Source organism: Phyllostomus hastatus, unplaced genomic scaffold (assembly GCF_019186645.2).
Source record: "Phyllostomus hastatus isolate PE091 unplaced genomic scaffold, TTU_PhHast_1.1 phas_contig_1162, whole genome shotgun sequence".
NCBI classification, from domain to species: domain Eukaryota; kingdom Metazoa; phylum Chordata; class Mammalia; order Chiroptera; family Phyllostomidae; genus Phyllostomus; species Phyllostomus hastatus.
The window spans coordinates 10,705,693-10,722,461 of NW_025333537.1; the positions used below are offsets into that span (position 1 = coordinate 10,705,693).

The 16,769-nt window shown below is 51.4% G+C and overlaps 1 protein-coding gene across 4 annotated transcripts in view; it reads right to left on the reverse strand.

Moving 5' to 3' along the window:
* Positions 1-5,246, reverse strand: part of CLIP1 (CAP-Gly domain containing linker protein 1) — a 90,116-nt gene extending 84,870 nt beyond the window's left edge. For 3 of the 4 annotated variants that reach the window (XM_045841619.1, XM_045841612.1, XM_045841603.1), the window contains exon 1: positions 5,103-5,241. The gene's annotated coding sequence lies outside the window, so the exon portion shown is untranslated. Of the gene's footprint in view, positions 1-5,102 lie in introns of all 4 variants that reach the window. The other variant, XM_045841620.1, reaches the window with a different exon arrangement.
* Positions 5,247-16,769: the final 11,523 nt, after the last annotated feature.

Here is a 16,769-nt window from a genome sequence, read left to right on the forward strand (position 1 = left end):
ATAATATGCCTAGGAAGAAATCTTTCTATGGAGAAAACCAGTTAAAGAGACAATGCTGGAAGTCAAAAGATTTGATTAAAAGATGTTTAGCCCTGGCTGGCGTAGCTCAGTGGATTGAGCACGGGCTGCGAACCAAAGCATCGCTGGTTCGATTCCCAGTCAGGGCACATGTCTGGGTTGCAGGCCACGGCCCCCAGCAACCGCACATTGATGTTTCTCTCTCTTTCTCTTTCTCCCTCCCTAAAAATAAATAAATAAAATCTTTAAAAAAAAAAGATGTTTAGGAAAATATCCTAGCATGTCTTATCTCTTCTGAGAAAGGAAAAAGATACTCCAAATATTTCCGAGCACTGATTGAGTAGGGATTTGTAGAATGGGGTGGGGGGCTCATTAAAGCTGCCTTCCCCCTTTTACACGCCCTTTACACACAGCAAACCTGAATTCTGGATGACAGGCGCACCCCGAACGTCTGGGTGTTCAGGCCCTGAACTTCAGAGATGCTACAGCAAATCAAGGACTCGGGATTGTTAAGTGTAAAAAACGGGCAGAGCTACAACTGGGACGCACTCCAAGCTGTTCTTAGACGCGAGTACACAGAGGAGAACACGCACATGAACGCACTTAATTGGAGTCGGAAGTGTATTAGACCCGCTCCCATGAAACCCGAGGGCCGCAGGCTGTCCCTCTCCGGTCTCCCTGGGATTCCCGAGAGGAGGCGGATGAGAAACTGTCTCCCTGGGGACAGACATACCGGGGGAGGTTCCCCAGGGGACCCTGCGAACAGGCCGACTCCTCCTGTGCCAGCGGTCCGCCAAGAGTACTTGAAAGATTTTGTTGCTGAACCACAATAACAAGGACAATTAAAAAACAGACCCACCCATTGAGCTAGTGCGAGTGGAATCTGTCCTTCTGGATGTGCCAGATGGAGATTAGGAAGGGAAAAAAAAAAAAGCTCTTTACTGACTGTGGCCAAGATTCCTTGGTACTCGGTGCCAGGGCCAGGATATTAACCCAGATGTCCTGGCCAAATTCAAGGTTGGTTCATTAAGTCTGCCAAGCTACCAAAAGAAGAAAGAGAGAGAGAAAGGGCCTCTTCTGCTCCCTGATTGAAATCTGAAGAGATCCCTCTTACTTGAAATTCCTGTGTGGTGCCATCAGTCGATATGGTTTCCCTTAGAAGCGCACTGGAACGCAGAGGCTGATGTGAAGCATATGGGTTCTCTGAGTCCCATCTACACGGGGAAAACACACTACCCACATTAACAATATATACGACGCTACAATACTTTAAAGCCTCCCTAAACAGGTATCTAAAAAATTCCTATGCCAGGGTGATCCTGGAGACCAACATAAAGGCTGATATGAAACACAAATCTTTGGAACCAGGGGACTTCTGAGACCAGAAAGGAAGGCTCTGCTGCTGGGAGCACAATCGCAGGAAAAAGCTATAGACGCAAACTTCAGCCCCGAGGCTCCCAGGGAGGAGCCAAGACCCTCCACACAAATAGCGAAGCGCATGCCCAGTAGCGAGTCCCGGCGGCAAGTGCGGCGAGGCCGGCTACGTCCGCAGCACGCTCCGCGCTGCCCAACGTCAGGTAACATACACGCGGGTTCAGTTCCCGGCTCTGCACTCACGGGCTGTGTGGCCTTTCAGGTAAGTCAGTAAAATTTCTTGGAGCCTCGGTGCCCCTATCGTTAATCTTTCTTCATCAAAATCACGAACCACACGGCATTATTCTGGGCCTTTCAGTATTTTTGCAATATTTTAATAAGCACCTATTTAGGACCACAACCTGTATGGCCTTACGGGATCTGCGCCCTCCCAGGCCTCCACCTCCGGACCTCTGCACTTGCCCTTCCCTCTCGGATCGACATTCCCTCTAGATTTTGATTTCCACTCAGAAGCCACATTCTCAGCAGGGTCTCCTGACTGTCCTACCTAAAATTTACATTGTCCTAACTCATCCCCACAACGTAATACTCCCCTCCTGTTTTTTTTTCTTACTGTGTATTGCTTACTATCAATTTTATTAATGCGTTTATTCTCTGCCTCCCCTACTTGAAGGGAAGTTCCAAGAGAACGGGGATTTCTGTGTTTCATTTGCTGCTGTATCACCAGTGCCCAGAACGGCACCTGGCACACAGAAGGTGCTCAACAAAAATTTGTTGCTCGAAGACTGAAAGAGAGCTAATTCCAGCTCACCGACAGGCAAACCACATAGTACCTCAACCGGAACCACAGGCTTGCAACGAAGACCAGTGTCCATTCTCTCATCACAGGAAAAGAGAAGCTACCTCCCCTCTCGCCTGGACAAGGAAGGGATCACAGAAGCCGATAATGTGGATGAAGTGCCAAGTTATATGAGGTGATCACTCTAGTTAACACTGTATAAACAAGGTTTTAATACTAACAAATACTAAGTAATTTTCCTGTGATTTTACTACACTACCTTCTGTTGTTTTTTTTTTCTTTAGCTTTGACTCCTATAAAATCAGTCTGAAACGGGTGGACCCCATATTCTCAACTAACTAGATAACAAATATTTACTGAGCACTCGGGACTCTGCAAAGCCCTGCAGAGGGTGCTATAAAGGGAAATCCATGTGTGGCGAGGACCACACACACCCACCCAGACACACACACACACCCACAGGGAAGACCAGAAACGCGGTAACAACTGAGGAGCTCCAGGCAGCCAGTACGGGGCGCCCTCCAAGGTGCCGATCTTTGTACGGAGTACCAGGGGAGCGAGTCGTCTCTCATCCCTCCCCCACTCAGTGTGGAATCCCACAGACACGGCACTTCAAAAGCGGGAGTCGGCCCTGGCCGGGTGGCTCGGCTGGCTGGAGCATCGTGCCCATTCGCCAAGGCTGCGGTCCGATCCCCAGTCAGGGCACACGCGAGAACGAACCAATGAATGAATGCATCGGCAAGTGGGACAACAAACTGACGTCTCTCTCTGTCCATCTCAAACTGATTTTTAAAAAAGCGGGAGTCAAACACGACTGAGTCAAGTGCACACGCGTGTGTGGGTCACAGGGGATGCAACAGACTCGATGTTAGACACTGGGTAAAAAAAAAATATTTTAAATGTAAATAAGCGCACCAAATTCTACATTTCTAAAGAACAGAACGCAGAGCAGCTGACATTGTGCTGAGGCGCACCGGGCGCTCAAGCAACTGTTGAGAGCAGGGAAGGGTGTGAGCTTCATCCTCAGACCGAGACCTACAGGTCCCAACGCACTTCTAGCTTTAGGGTGTTGGTTTGTTTGTTTGTTTGAGCCAGGCCTAGTGGGAAGCCAAAGACGCACTTCTTTCTCTGAACCTTAAAAACTCAGCCCCAGCCCTTGGCCAGGCATTCGCCCACTTCTTTATTTAATTACAGGCCAGCCTCGCGCCTTGCTAGAGACTCACTGCACGCAGGTAATGATGAGGCACCTGGAGTCAGAACTCCTGCGCTCAAACCCTGACACCACCACTTGCTCCCTGGGTGACCCCGGGGAAGGCGCTTCCCCTTCCTACGCCTCCTCTATAAAATGGGGATAATGAGGGCCCCCCACTGGGTTAGAACGACTGAGATAAAACACAGGAAAGACTCGCCCAGGGCCTGACCACAAGAAGCCCTCCATAAACGGTAATTGTTATTTTCAGAAGAGGAAAAAAATGTCCCCAGGCTGGGGAGCAACATACCTGAGGATTTTTGCAAAAGGTTACCATTAAAAGCCAAAGTCAAAGACTATATAATATTGAATATCAAGTGTACCTGAAAAAAAGAATTTAAGAAAAGCCAAAGGCAGCCCTGGCTGGGTAGTTCAGTTGGTTAGGAACCTCCTGTGGACACACCAAGGTTGCAGGTTTCATCCTGGGTCAGGGCACAGGCAGGAATGCCTAGATAAGTAGGACAGCAAATCGATGCTTCCATCTTTCTCTCGTCAATTAAAAACAAACAAACAAAAAACCCAAAGTCAAAGACTGGTCTCCGGACTCATGGACAGTCTAAGTAACAGTAATAATAATAAAACAGAAACACCAACTGGAACAGCAACCTGAACCGCGGCAGCAACACGGTCCTCACTGGGGTCTCGCTGGCAGGCACTGTCCTAACCTACACCAGCAAGGCGACGCTGAACACACACACAAAAATTAGATTGCAGCATTTTTTCCACCCTCCTTCTTAAATACAGTCATTGGTCCCCAAGTTTGGCTAAAAACAGGTATCTAGAAGGGTTGCAGCCGTAACGTGTCATTTCTTCCGGCCACAGAGGTGGGGCTGCGGCGGGAGGAGGGGGGGTGGCGCTCGGTCCCCGCCAGATGGAAAAGCCACAGGAAGAGGACAGTCGAGCTGGGGATTTAATCCCCCAACCCAAACCAGGTTTTTGGAGCCCAGCCCCCCCCCCAAGGAGAGGACTCGGAAGGCTCTGCTTTTAAAATAACCCCGGAACAAGTGTCATCCGTCTTCCGAGCCAATCCCCTGCCCGGGCAGAAGGTTCGGGTTACAGAGCCGCGGTGTTATTTCAAAAATCCTTGTCACCGCTTATCATCCACCTTCTGCAAGAATCACAGTCCCACAGGGAAGGGGTGCGGGGACAAAGCCACCACCAGCCAGGCCGGGGCCAGACCGCCGGCCGGCGCCCGCCACGGAGGCCACGCCAGGGTGCCCTCCGCTCCGGCTCGCGGGCGCCGGGGCCAAGGGCTCGGGGAACGCTCGGGCGCCCGCGCGGCGGCGGCAGCGCCCGGGGGCAACAGGTCGGGCCCCGCGCGGACCCCCCCGGGCCGAGCGCAGGGGAGCCGGGCGCCGGCAGCGCGCGCCGCCCGGGGCGGCGCAGGGCAAGGAGTCCAAGCTCCATCTTGAGGCGGGCGGAGGGAGGGAAGGCCGGGCGCGGCGCTCGCAGGGCCGGCCACTTTCCCCGCTCTCCCGGGGAGCGCCCCGGGCACCGCCGGCCTCCAGGGCCGTCCCCCCGGGGCTCCCGCGGCCCCTCCGGGGCGGCCCGGCTCGCGGGGCTCGGCCCCCCTCCCGGCGTCGGGCGGCCCGGCGCGGGCCCCGCATGGCGGGAGGGCGGGGGGAGAGGGCACGGGGAAGGGAGAGGGCCGCGCTCGCTCACCGCCGGCCGCCGCCTCCGTCGTCGCCGGCCGCCGACACCTGCACCTCCGTCGCCGCCGCAGCAGCAGCAGCCGCCACCGCCTCCCGGCTCGTCGGCTCGGGGCGGGGAGGGGGAAAGCGTGACGCGCCGCCGCCGCCGCCGCCGCGGGGCCGGGCGGGCGCGCGCCGCCAGCAGAAGACGCCGCGGCGGCTCCTCCCCGCGCGCCCCGCCCCCGGCCGGGCCGGGCGCCCCGAGTCCTGCGCCCGACTCCCCGCGGCCGCCGCCGCCGCCGCTTTGTCCGCACCCACCGCGGCCCCGGGGTAGGCGAGCCGGGACCCCGCGCCCGCCCGCGGGCCCACGTGGGGAGGGAGCTGCGAGGGCCCCCGAGCGGCCTGCGCCCGCGCGCGCGTCTTCGCGTCTTCGCAGTTCCGCGTCTCCGAAAGTGCGCCCGGGGCGGGGGGGCGGGGGGGCTGCGCACGCCCGCGGCTCCAGGCGGCCGGGACCCCAGCCTCGCCGTTCGCGGCTCGGTCTCCCCACCCCGCACCTCCGCCTCGTCCCTCCCGACCACCGTAGAGGAGAAATCCTTTGAAACAAGCCGGGAGGAGCTGCGCACCGCAGGCTTGGGGTAGGGGGCATCCTCGGGCCCTCCGGGGAGAGATCGGGGCGACGAGTCGCTGGGAAAGCGCTGCCCGCGGCAGAGGAAGCCTGGGAAGCACCGGGAAAGACCGAGGGCTAAAAATCCCTTGAACCGAGCTAGGCACTTGCTCTGTTAGTTTGAGAAAGGCCTCTTTGATTCGCCCCAGCCGCTTGGACGGAAGCCCTGGTTAGCGTCCCGTTCCCCGACCCTCCCCCACCCTGGATCTCTTTTAAAAGCTTTGGAAAGGGTCTGGAGGGGTGACAGCGACAGCCCGCTCGGGGCTGGTGCAGTAGGGGCGGCCAGCATTTCACTCCCACGGACCATGGCAACCCCAGAAGCTTTGCAGCTTCTCCGAGGGATTTGCAGCTGTCGGGGAAGCCCAGGATTTTGCAGCGACTCCGTGGCGGATAAGGGGGCCCGGCTTCCTCCTTCTGCCGGGTAAAGGAGAATAATCGGGACAGTGACCCGTTTGCTGACCTTTATTCAGAGCAGGCTGCTGCCTGGACCGGCAGGCACGCACAGAGCAGGGGGAGGGAACTGCAGTGGAAAGGCAACGAAATTCTGGACAAAGTGAATTGCTCTGGGGGCCCCTCCCCTCGATTCGCGTTTTTGAGTCACAAAAAAATGCCATTTCCTAAGTCAGCATCGCTCTGGTTTGCAAGCTCCGAGGTCAAAGGGATGGAGGCACCCCTGAAACCCAGTATCGGAATTCCTCAACAGAAAGGCACACCCCCGCCCGCCCCACCTGAACACTTCCCGGCTCTGATCCGCAACTTGTGTAATAACCACAGGTGCGTGGCGTGAGGCCCGGGCCGCTGCTAACGAAGGCGGGGTGCAGCCGCGCACAAGTCTGTTTATTTCCCTTCTGCCCTGCTCACTCTGCTGAACCCGTCTTTATTTTGAAATGCCAAGATTTTGTGCCTCACGAGTTTGTTTGCATTAATTTTTATTTTTTTAATATTGCATTAAAGTACAATTTTTGGTGCCTCCTTAAATGTGGTGATCAAGGCCGACCCCCAACACTACTACTGGGGCATCTGTTCCAGCCCCACGGGGGTTGGGGGGTGCCCGTGTTAGGGTTAAAGTTGCCCCGCCCTCAGCGCACCTGCCATGGCACCTGCAACCACTGGGCTCTTCGGGGAAAGTGTTAGAACAGCTCCAGGGAAATAAAACTCTGGAAAACGGAGGGAAGTGGCAGAAGCAAGGCAGGAGGGAGTTCCCAAAGCTTCCTGCTACACAGTGGGAAGGTGGGTAAACACCTGTGATCGTGTTATTAATGCAAGCAATAGGGGTGACTGCAAAGAGTGGCAGAGCTGTCGAGGGAGAGAGGTGTGGCGCTTGAGTCAAACAAGAGATCGACAGACAACATCTGCAATGATAAATAAATGCCAATGTAATTCTATTTTTTAGAGAGATGGAAGTTAACCACCAGAAGAGCAAAACGCAAAAAAATTAGTGGTCTCTGGGGAAGGGGGTAGGGGACAGAACAATGATGCTTTTCATCATAAATCCTGATATACTTAATTTTTTTAAAATTATGTGCATGACCCTGACTGGTGTGGCTCAGTGGGGTGGGCATCATCCAGCAAACCAAAAGGTCACAGGTTCGATTCCCAGTCAGGGCACGTGCCTGGGTTGCAGGCCAGGTCCCCCGATCGGAGGGCGTGCGAGAGGCAGCTGATTGATGTCTCTCCCTCACACTGATGCTTCTCTCCCTCTCTTTACCCCTCCCTTCCCCTCTCTCTAAAAGTAAATCAAATCTTTAAAAAAAATAAAAATAAACATTTTGTGCATGCATTACTTTGATCTTTTTAAAAAATGGTATAAGGAGCCCTGGCTGGCGTGGCTCAGTGGATGGAGCGCGGGCTGTGAACCAAAGTGTCACAGGTTCGATTCCCAGCCAGGGTACATGCCTGGGTTGCAGGCCATGACCCCCAGCAACCACACATTGATGTTTCTCTCTCTCTCTCTCCCTCCCTTCCCTCTCTAAAAATAAATAAATAAAATCTTTGAAAAAAAAAGAGCAACACTCATGACTGACATATATCATTAAAAAATGGTATAAGGTAGTTAAGATCCTCGAACAAAATGAGTAGAGGATATTCTCTGCAACTCGATAAGTGTTTGTGGTCTGTTCCTACTCTCATTAGGAGAGTAGAAACAGTCATTATTCTGTCTGCTGGTTTTCTGCTGTGCAGCAGGTTCATTATTATCACCTGTGTTTCTCCACCCCTACTGGAAGGTAAGTTGCAACAGAGCAAGGATCGTTGACTCATTCACTGCTCTAGTTTTTTTTTTTTAACTTTATTTATTTTTAGAGAGAGGGGAAGGAAGAGAGAAACAAAGTGTGGTTGCCTCTCCCGTGGCCCCCACTAGGGACCCGGCCGGCAACCCAGGCATGTGCCCTGACTGGGAATCGAACCAGCGACCCTTTGGTTCACAGCCCACGCTCAGTCCCCTGAGCCACACCAGCCAGGGCCATTGCTCTCCCTTTTAAAAGAAGTGTAGGACTTGAGGTTGGTGAACAGTGTGAAACCGGCTGGAGTGCTGTGTAAACTGCTCTAAGATGTAAGGATTTACAGAGCTTTTAAAATAAAACACGGAACAAAAGCTGTCATAACAAGAACACTCTTTAAATTAAAAATAATTTTTTAAAAATTCCTGAACCATGGTAGATGGGTAATGATTAAAAACCTAACTCCTAGGAGATAGTCCATGAGTACAATAATCTCTATAAAGAAGACATCAGACTTCATTTTCACTATGCTATTTTTTTCCTATTTTCACAATTACACCTACTTTTACTAGCGCTGTTGTTTCACCAGGAATCAGAGCAAAATTCATTCATGCACTTATCCAACAAATATTTTCTGAACCCCTGCTGTGTCTCAGGCACTGTGCCAGGCACTGGGGGGTCCAGCAGTGAAGACCAAGTGTCTGTCTCCCAACCTTGACTTCTACTGCTATCCGATTTACAAAAGTCAGGTTGGAGAACCACTGTTCTATGAATTCCCCTGGTGTTATGCCCACGCCCCTTGTCAGTTTCATGCAGCTCTGCTGAAAACTGAGGTAGGGATTTATAAAGTCAGACACAAGAAAAATGTGTAACGTCCGTGCTTGAGAAAACACATTTCTTTGCAAAGCTAAGGACGTCTTGCTGATTCATTTCATCAAAAAGTGAGCCCTGGCTGGCGTAGCTCAGTGGATTGAGCACGGGCTGCGAACCAAAACATCGCAGGTTTGATTCCCAGTCAGGCCACATACCTGGGTTGCAGGCCACGGCCCCCAGCAACCACACATTGATCTTTCTCTCTCTCTTTCTCCCTCCCTTCCCTCTCTAAAAATAAATAAATAAAATCTTAAAAAAAGAGAAAATAGTCTTTTTTATAAAAAGGAGGGTACAAAACAATGTGCATAATATGCTGGGGATTTTTAAAAAGATTTTATTTATTTTTAGAGGGAAGGGAAGGAAGAGAGAAAGAGAGGGAGAGAGAAATATTGATTGGTAGTCTCTTGCATGCCCCCAACCAGGGATCTGGCCCACAGCCCAGGCAGGTGCCCTGGCTGGGAATTGAACTGGCAACCTTTCGGACTTGCGGGACAACACTCAACCCACTGAGCCACACCAGTCAGGATGCTGGTTTTTTGTTTTGTTTTGTTTTTAGTAAGCAAGGGAGAGATCTATTCATAAATGCTTAGTGAAAATATTTAAGCAAAATATTAATGCTCTTTTCTTCTTGCCTTTCTTCACACCTGACCTTGACCCTGAACAATCCCTTTGTTGTGACTGGAAGGTGGGAGAGAGAGTGAAGTAGGTTGTTACCCAAGAAGATCAAAGAAAAAGAAATTCATATTCAAGTTTTGACATTCAAAATAGGACCTTTGTAACAGCTTTACTGAGATGTAACTCACACACCCTACAATGCACCTGTTAAAGTGTACAATTTGATGGTTTTCAGCATATTACATTATTAATTTTAAAAAATAGGGATAAAAATATGTAACATACAATTTTCCATTTTGACAATTTTCAAGCGTACATTAATTGCATTCACCATGTTGTGCAACCCAAAATAGAATTTTGCAGAGGAAAAAAAATGCCTTGGTATCTATCCCAGCATTGCCAAGTGAGAAAGGCTTATTAACAAGTGGATTGAGTGCCGGCCTGCAAACCGAAAGGTTGTTGGTTTGATTCCCAGTCAGGGCACATGCCTGGGATGCAGACCCTCCAGTAGGGGGCGCGTGAGAGGCAACCACACATTGATGTTTTCTCTCCCTCTTTCTTCCTCCCTCCCCTCTCTCTAAAATGAAATAAATACAATCAAGAGCCTTGGCTGGTGTGACTCAGCAGATTGAGGGCTGACCTGCGAGCCCAAAGGTTGCCAGTTCGATTCCCAGTCAGGGCACAAGGGTTATGGCCCCGTCCCCAGTTTGGGATGTGCGACAGGCAACAAATGAGTATTTTTCTCACACATGGATGTTTCTCTCCCTCTCTCTCCCTCCCTTCCCCTCTCTGCAAATAAAATCTCCAAAAAAATTTTTTTTAAAAGACCCATCTCCAGATGGAAGAAATGAGAGAAAGTGTTATACTTTCCGGGAGTGAGGAAGGCAGAGCCGCAGGTTGAGATCTGGGGCAGAAGCGGGGTAGCTCCCAGAGCCCCCGCCCTCGCCCTGGTCCCGGCTCCACATTCCAGAGTCTGGAAGAAAACCCTCAGGCAGGAGGACAGCCCCACCCAGCACGGTTAAGCTGGGTGGGAAGGTCATGCATAATGAAGGTCCCATTTGCGCGTCTGGGCCTCCCTTGCACACCAGGAGGCGCGAAACGCTGACTGAGAGCTTTGTGTGGGACCCACTGTGACGGAGGCGCGGCAGTGCCAGCTGTGCCAGTGAGTGGGGGAAGGAGGGCTGAGTCAGCAGGAGGAGGCCCCGAGTCCTGAGCGAGCCGAGAAAGAGCATATGCCCGGGCCAGGTGCCAGGCCAACAAGCACTCGCTCACGGAAGCAGGACAGCCGCCCATCAAGGCCTCAGCTGTGTCCGGCACTGCCGATTGCCTCCCCGAGATCCTCCCCTCCTTTTATTTAACAAGCCTCAATTACCTCTGATGTGGCCACGTGCCCAGCAACTTACATTCCCTTGGCCTTTTCCTAGAAAAGCTGGTGAGAAGCACTTCTGGGAAAGCTTTCCCTTCCCTGATAGATGGAGACAGACACAGATATGAGAGCTGGAGCCCAAGCAGCTATGTTGTTAACCTGAGGTAATGAGCCTAGGGACAAAAGCCAAGAGGGCCGGGGTAGCAGAATAGAAAGACTAAAAGGACAGAAGGCCAGCCCTGGCTGGCTGGCATAGCTCAGTGGATTGAGCGCAGGCTGCGAACCAAAGCATCACAGGTTCGATTCCCAGTCAGGGCACATGCCTGGGTTACAGGCCATGGCCCCCAGCAACCGCACATCGATGCTTCTCTCTCTCTTTCTTCCTCCCTTCCCTCTCTAAAAATAAATAAATAAAATCTTTTAAAAAAGATTAAAAAAAAAAAGGACAGAAGGCCTCTCCTAGGAAGAGACCTATTTATCCGAGGACAAACATTTGATAAGCACCAAAACAGAATTACTCAGAACAATAAAATAAACATTTGAGGGCTAACAGACTGGTTAAAAGGGAATTTTATGAAGAAAATAGAAATGACTGCTGAGGATTTATATTGTTTTACTCTGTTGCCTTTTACTCCCAATTCTTCAGAAAAATGTGTGTCCCTGGTCACTGCTTTGTGAATTTCCATTTGCTTTTGGGGGGAGGTGCCGCAGAGCTCCGGGTCCCGCTCCCAGGCTGACAAGGTCTTCCTCACACGGATGGGATTCAGTGTGCGTCAGCTGTGAAATTTATCCAGCTGCTGGACGTCTGTTAGCGATCAACAATTGGGTGACACTGAAACATGTGACTTCAAACTTGGATGCGGCACTTGGGGTCACTGGTAAGACAAACAATTCCTTGGAAGAGCAATCTGTTACCACGGGCCAAATGGACCTTGAGGTGAGGGTTCAAACTTTCCTGCACCGGAACTAGGTTGGCTTGTTAATGTTACTGTTGGGCATTGTGGCCCCAGCAGTTTCTGACTTTAAATACTTCCCTACTCCGCATGTTTTTCCTATTCTGGAAGTTACCTACTTTCAATCTCAAATATTTTTACAACAGGTGAGTTTTGAAAGGACTTTAAAGCACGGTAACACTCACACTTGCTAGGCTGTACTGACTGCATTAAGGGATACATGACAATTCCTTCAGAACTGGAGACTTATAATAATAAATTGCTTGAAACATACATGATGGGTTTTTAAAAAATTGCCACAGTATTTTGTGGCTCATCCAAAGAGGCGGACTCTCTCTTTCCCCGCCCCCTGCATCTGAGCTGGTCTTCCTGACTGGCCGCATTATCAGTGGATACAGAAATCCCTGCTCTGCGGAACTTAAATTCCAGCTGGGAAAGGCAGCAACACACAAGAAGCAAACTATGTAACAGAGAGTGGACGATGCTGCACAGGAAAGTGTAGCTCAAGGGAGGGGGGAGTGTGGCTGGGTGGTGCGTGTGTTGTGTGTGGGGAGGTTTAGTCAGGTGGTCACGGTGGGGTCACCGGGAAGCTGAGATGCAAGCGCGGACCTGGAGGGGGTCAGGACGGCTGGATCTCAAGGGGCAAGTGGTTCGAGCGAGAAAGCAGCGGGAGCAAATGCCCGGCAGGTCTCCTGCAGAACCTCTGCTCTGTTAGCTGTCTTCCAAGGGGAACCCCCCCGGGAAGAGTTCTTACTGCCAGTCCCCAGGCCTTTGGGCAGCATTCGGAGAAACTCAGACATTTCTCTCACTCATAAGTGATAGGCTACACGTCCTGCTCGCACCACAGGCCTGCTCTGCGCGTCCTGGTCACCGATCCCCTCCGTGAAACCGTCATTAGCTTCCAGCCACCCGGCCGGCCTAGGGCCCCGGTGTCCTTCCACGTGTCCGCCTATGAGTGGTTCAGTGCGGACCGATACAACCAACAGAACAGGACCTGGCTGGGAGAGTCCACGACCAGCTCGGGCACGCCGGGCAGGGGGCGGCACGGAAGGAACTGTGTCTGCGGCCTGTGAGAAATCTGCCCTGGGCCCAATCCCACAGCCTGTCCCGATCCGGTTTCATGTCACTTCATGTGTCATTCCTCGGTCATGACTAACGAGCTGGCCTCCCACCGCCGCTGAGAGCACCGGGAACTCGCTCCCTTACCACGATGACGTCACCCCTACAGACACGCGACCTCGGCTGTCCAGGGTGGCGGAAAGCTGACTCAGGGCTTATTCACTGCCTGCATTTTCAGTGAAGTCCTTGTCTTAGAAACATTCCAAATGTCGTCGGCCTGGCAATAGTTCATTTGGTTTAGAAAATGCGGGGTTTTTTTTTCCATTTTTCTCATTGTTTTCATTTTTTTAGATTTTATTTATTTATTTTTAGAGAGAGGAAAGGAGGGAGAAAGAGAGAGAGAGAAACATCAATGTGTGGTTGCTTCTCACGTGGCCCCCACTGGGGACATGGCCTGCAACCCAGGCATGTGCCCTGACTGGGAATTGAACCTGTGATGCTTTGGTTCGCAGCCCGTGCTCAATCCACTGAGCTACGCCAGCCAGGGCAGAAGAAGTAATTTTTCAATACCAGTTTCAATCAGGAACCACATTAGTGGATATCAGATGGTGAATTTGCAAAACAAAAATCATTTTGTAGATAGACCATCACACCAAAATTGCCAATTCATACACAATTCAAAGATTTGACGCAAAGCAATTTGACATTTCTATAGTGCCAAAGGTACCATAAACAAGTAAAAAATAAGTGACATATCGCAAACATAGCTTTGCAGTGTACTGAACAGAACATACATACTTTTAATAAAGAGCTCCCATGTGTCATTAAGTAAACCAAAAGAACAATGAGCAAAGGATATAAGCACAAGTCACAGGAGAAATAAAAATTGCCAATAAGCACATGATGTTCAACCCAATAGTCTGGGGATGCACCCTATACACGTATTTCCACCCATATTCAAAGAGTTACCTTTCTAACAGTTCACTGCAGCAATAACAAACTATTGTAAACGATACTGAATAAAACATTGTGTGCTCCTATGCAGCCATGAAAAATAATAGATTTCAACCCCACATTGATGCTTCCCTCTCTTGAAAAATAAATAAAATCTTTTTTTAAAATTTCAAGTCCTGGCAAGGAAAGTGTAGCATAATCTCACTTTTGTTTATTAAAACACACTTGTAAGACTACCTGCCTGGTGTGGCTCAGTGGATTGAGTGTCGGCCTGTGAACCAAAGGGTTGCAGGTTCAAGTCCCAGTCAGGGCGCAGGCCTGGACGCACTAAAAGTGGGCTCTAAGGCCTAGATGTTTAACATCAGCCGCTGGAAGGGCATGGGACGTGGCCTTTACAGAGAGGCTGCTTTCTGAATCAGAAAACCCCGTTTCAACACCCCAGTGTGTGTCACAAAGACGCGCTGCACAACACAGCAAGGGGAGCGTTCTTTCATCTTCACTCTGTAGCCTCGTTCTCCCCACCCCACGAACGCAGTTGTTTCCTTTGGCGACCTCCCCCCAAATCCTTCTTTCTTAGTTACAGGGGCAGACAGCTGTCACTGCCCCCCGCCCCGCCCACTGCAATATCCCAACATTTCGCCTGCCTTGCTGATACATTACAAAGCACACTTGTTCTGAGCCTCCCAATTTGTTAAGAATAGAGTAGCACCTCTGCAACTGAAGACTATACATACTTTAACAAAAAATAATTTACTCCTAAACATTTAAAAGTAAATTCATACCATTAGATCAAACAAATATGTTCAAGGAAAAGGAATTCTCAATGCTGAAGGAAAGCGCAGGTTGTGTGGACAGGGGTCCTGGCCTGAAATGCCACTCGGGGGAATTCACCGTCGTCACAGCACCCTTGCTGGCTTTATACCTTCCAGCGACACCCTACGAAGTGTGAGACGCAGGGGCCACACGACTCCCGCAGAGGACCTGAAGCACAGAACCAGCTAGGAGAAACCTCTTGTTGGTAGAAAGTAGGCAGCATTTCTGACCACTTAAGGAAATGCAATCTCTTTTTTAAAAGAAGAAATCAGTCCTTTGGTATTTTAGTAAGGCTTTTCTACTTACCTGTTCAAGCAGGTGACAAAGAGCTGGCTTTGTCTTAGCAACCTGTCCTTTTACCCAAGGCAAACAGACACGGGTCCCCGCCCCGAGGTCCCCACCCCAATCCTGAAGTGCAAGCGTTTGGTAATGATGACCTCACCCACCCACACCTGCAGACCTGTCCCGGCGTGCCCACGTCCAAACCACACCTCTGTCCTCCACCCAGCACTCCGCATCGTCCTCACATAAGGGCACAGAATCGATCTTATAAACGGGCCACCTTTGGAAGGCAACTACTTCCCATTCTCTGGGCTTCCTCCGACAAAATGTCTCCTTCCTCCCCATCGCCCTGCGCTTGCTGCTGGGTTTCTCTTCCTGAGACACCTTCTTGGATGTTTTCAGTGAGCACACTGCCCGGGGAAATGTTTCGATCATTTTCCTTCATAAAATTCAAACCTCATAGGAAAGCAATCAAGAGTTCTTGGTGTCAGTGAATAAACAACCCTTTTAAGTCTCTTTCTACCCCCGCCCCCACCTTCCTGAGTGTCTGCTTGTTGTAATCATGGGATTTCCGGTACATTTCAAGGCTCATTATCTATGGAAGTCCCATCTACCCTTTAAGGATTAGCTCAGAGCTCTTCCTGGAGTCTTCAAACCGCCCCCCCAAAACAAACTTGAACTCACGGCCCCCGTGAGTCTGATGCCAGCCTTCCAGAGCAGTTTCCCCACAATAGCCCGGGTGCCCGGCCCCCTGCCAGCACACGGAGTAGATCTCCTCAAAAACAAGGGACCACCTTCGTCTTCTCCCACTAGAGCAGATTCTCCCACTGTTGTCTTTTTAAGATTTTATTTACTTCTTTTTAGAGAGAAGTGAAGGCAGAGAGAAAGAGAGAGATACATCGATCAGTTGCTTCTTGCACACCCCCAACAGGGGACCTGGCCTGCAACCCAGGCACGTGCCCTCACTGGGAATCGAACCCGCAACCCTTCACTGAGCCACAACCGCCAGGGCGCACACACCATTGTCTTCTTTCAGTGCCCGAAGCGCGTACAATGACTCCACGTAAGCTGTGTCCTCCAAGACATAACTGAGCAAGTCAAGAATCAGGAGCCAAGTTTTGGGAGGAACCAGGGGGGTTACAGGGCTTTTGACAGGGAGGCAGTCCATGGGGTCATGCGAGGGTGGGTCGGGGGGGGGGGGATCTGGATTCCGAGCCACTGGGTTGCTTACCAGCTGCGTGTCCAAGGCCCCCCGCCCCCCACGGTGAAGGGAGCAACACGCAAGCCGGCAGGGAGGCTGCAAACACAGGGCAAAGCATGACAGTCCCTGCGCGCGGCGTCTGCGGCCGGGGCCCAGGAGGCCGCCGTGAGGTCGCTCTGGTGCTCAGAGGGGCCTCGGCGGACACGGCATTTCGGGGGGCACAGGGGAGTCTCTCGGGGAAGGCTGCCGCCCAGTCCCGGGGGCCGCTGCACGGCCCCGAAGTTCCCTTAGGCACCCGGTGTGGCGACACCACGCTTCTCTGCGGGAAACGCGGAGTGAGATCATGCAAGGGGTCACTTGCATCACGCACTTCAACTCAGAGGAAAAAGCCAGAAGTCCCCAACGTTGTGCTCAATTTCCAGCATGTTCTGGGAGGGCCTTGAAAAATAAGTTTCCCCTTTCATACAGTTTCCCTTCCCTCTCCTGCTTATGAAACAGCCAATTTGATTGCGCCAGTTCTCCAGATGGAAACTAACCCCAGAAGGGTCGTGTTTAGTTCCCTCTGCTGGTCTGAGAGGGTATCACGGCGGGGGGCGGGGCGGAGTAAATGTAGGTTCACAGTTGTTTCTATGGAAAATACAGTAATTAATAAATAATAATGTGCGAACGAACTCATGTACTCACAACTATAAACCTACT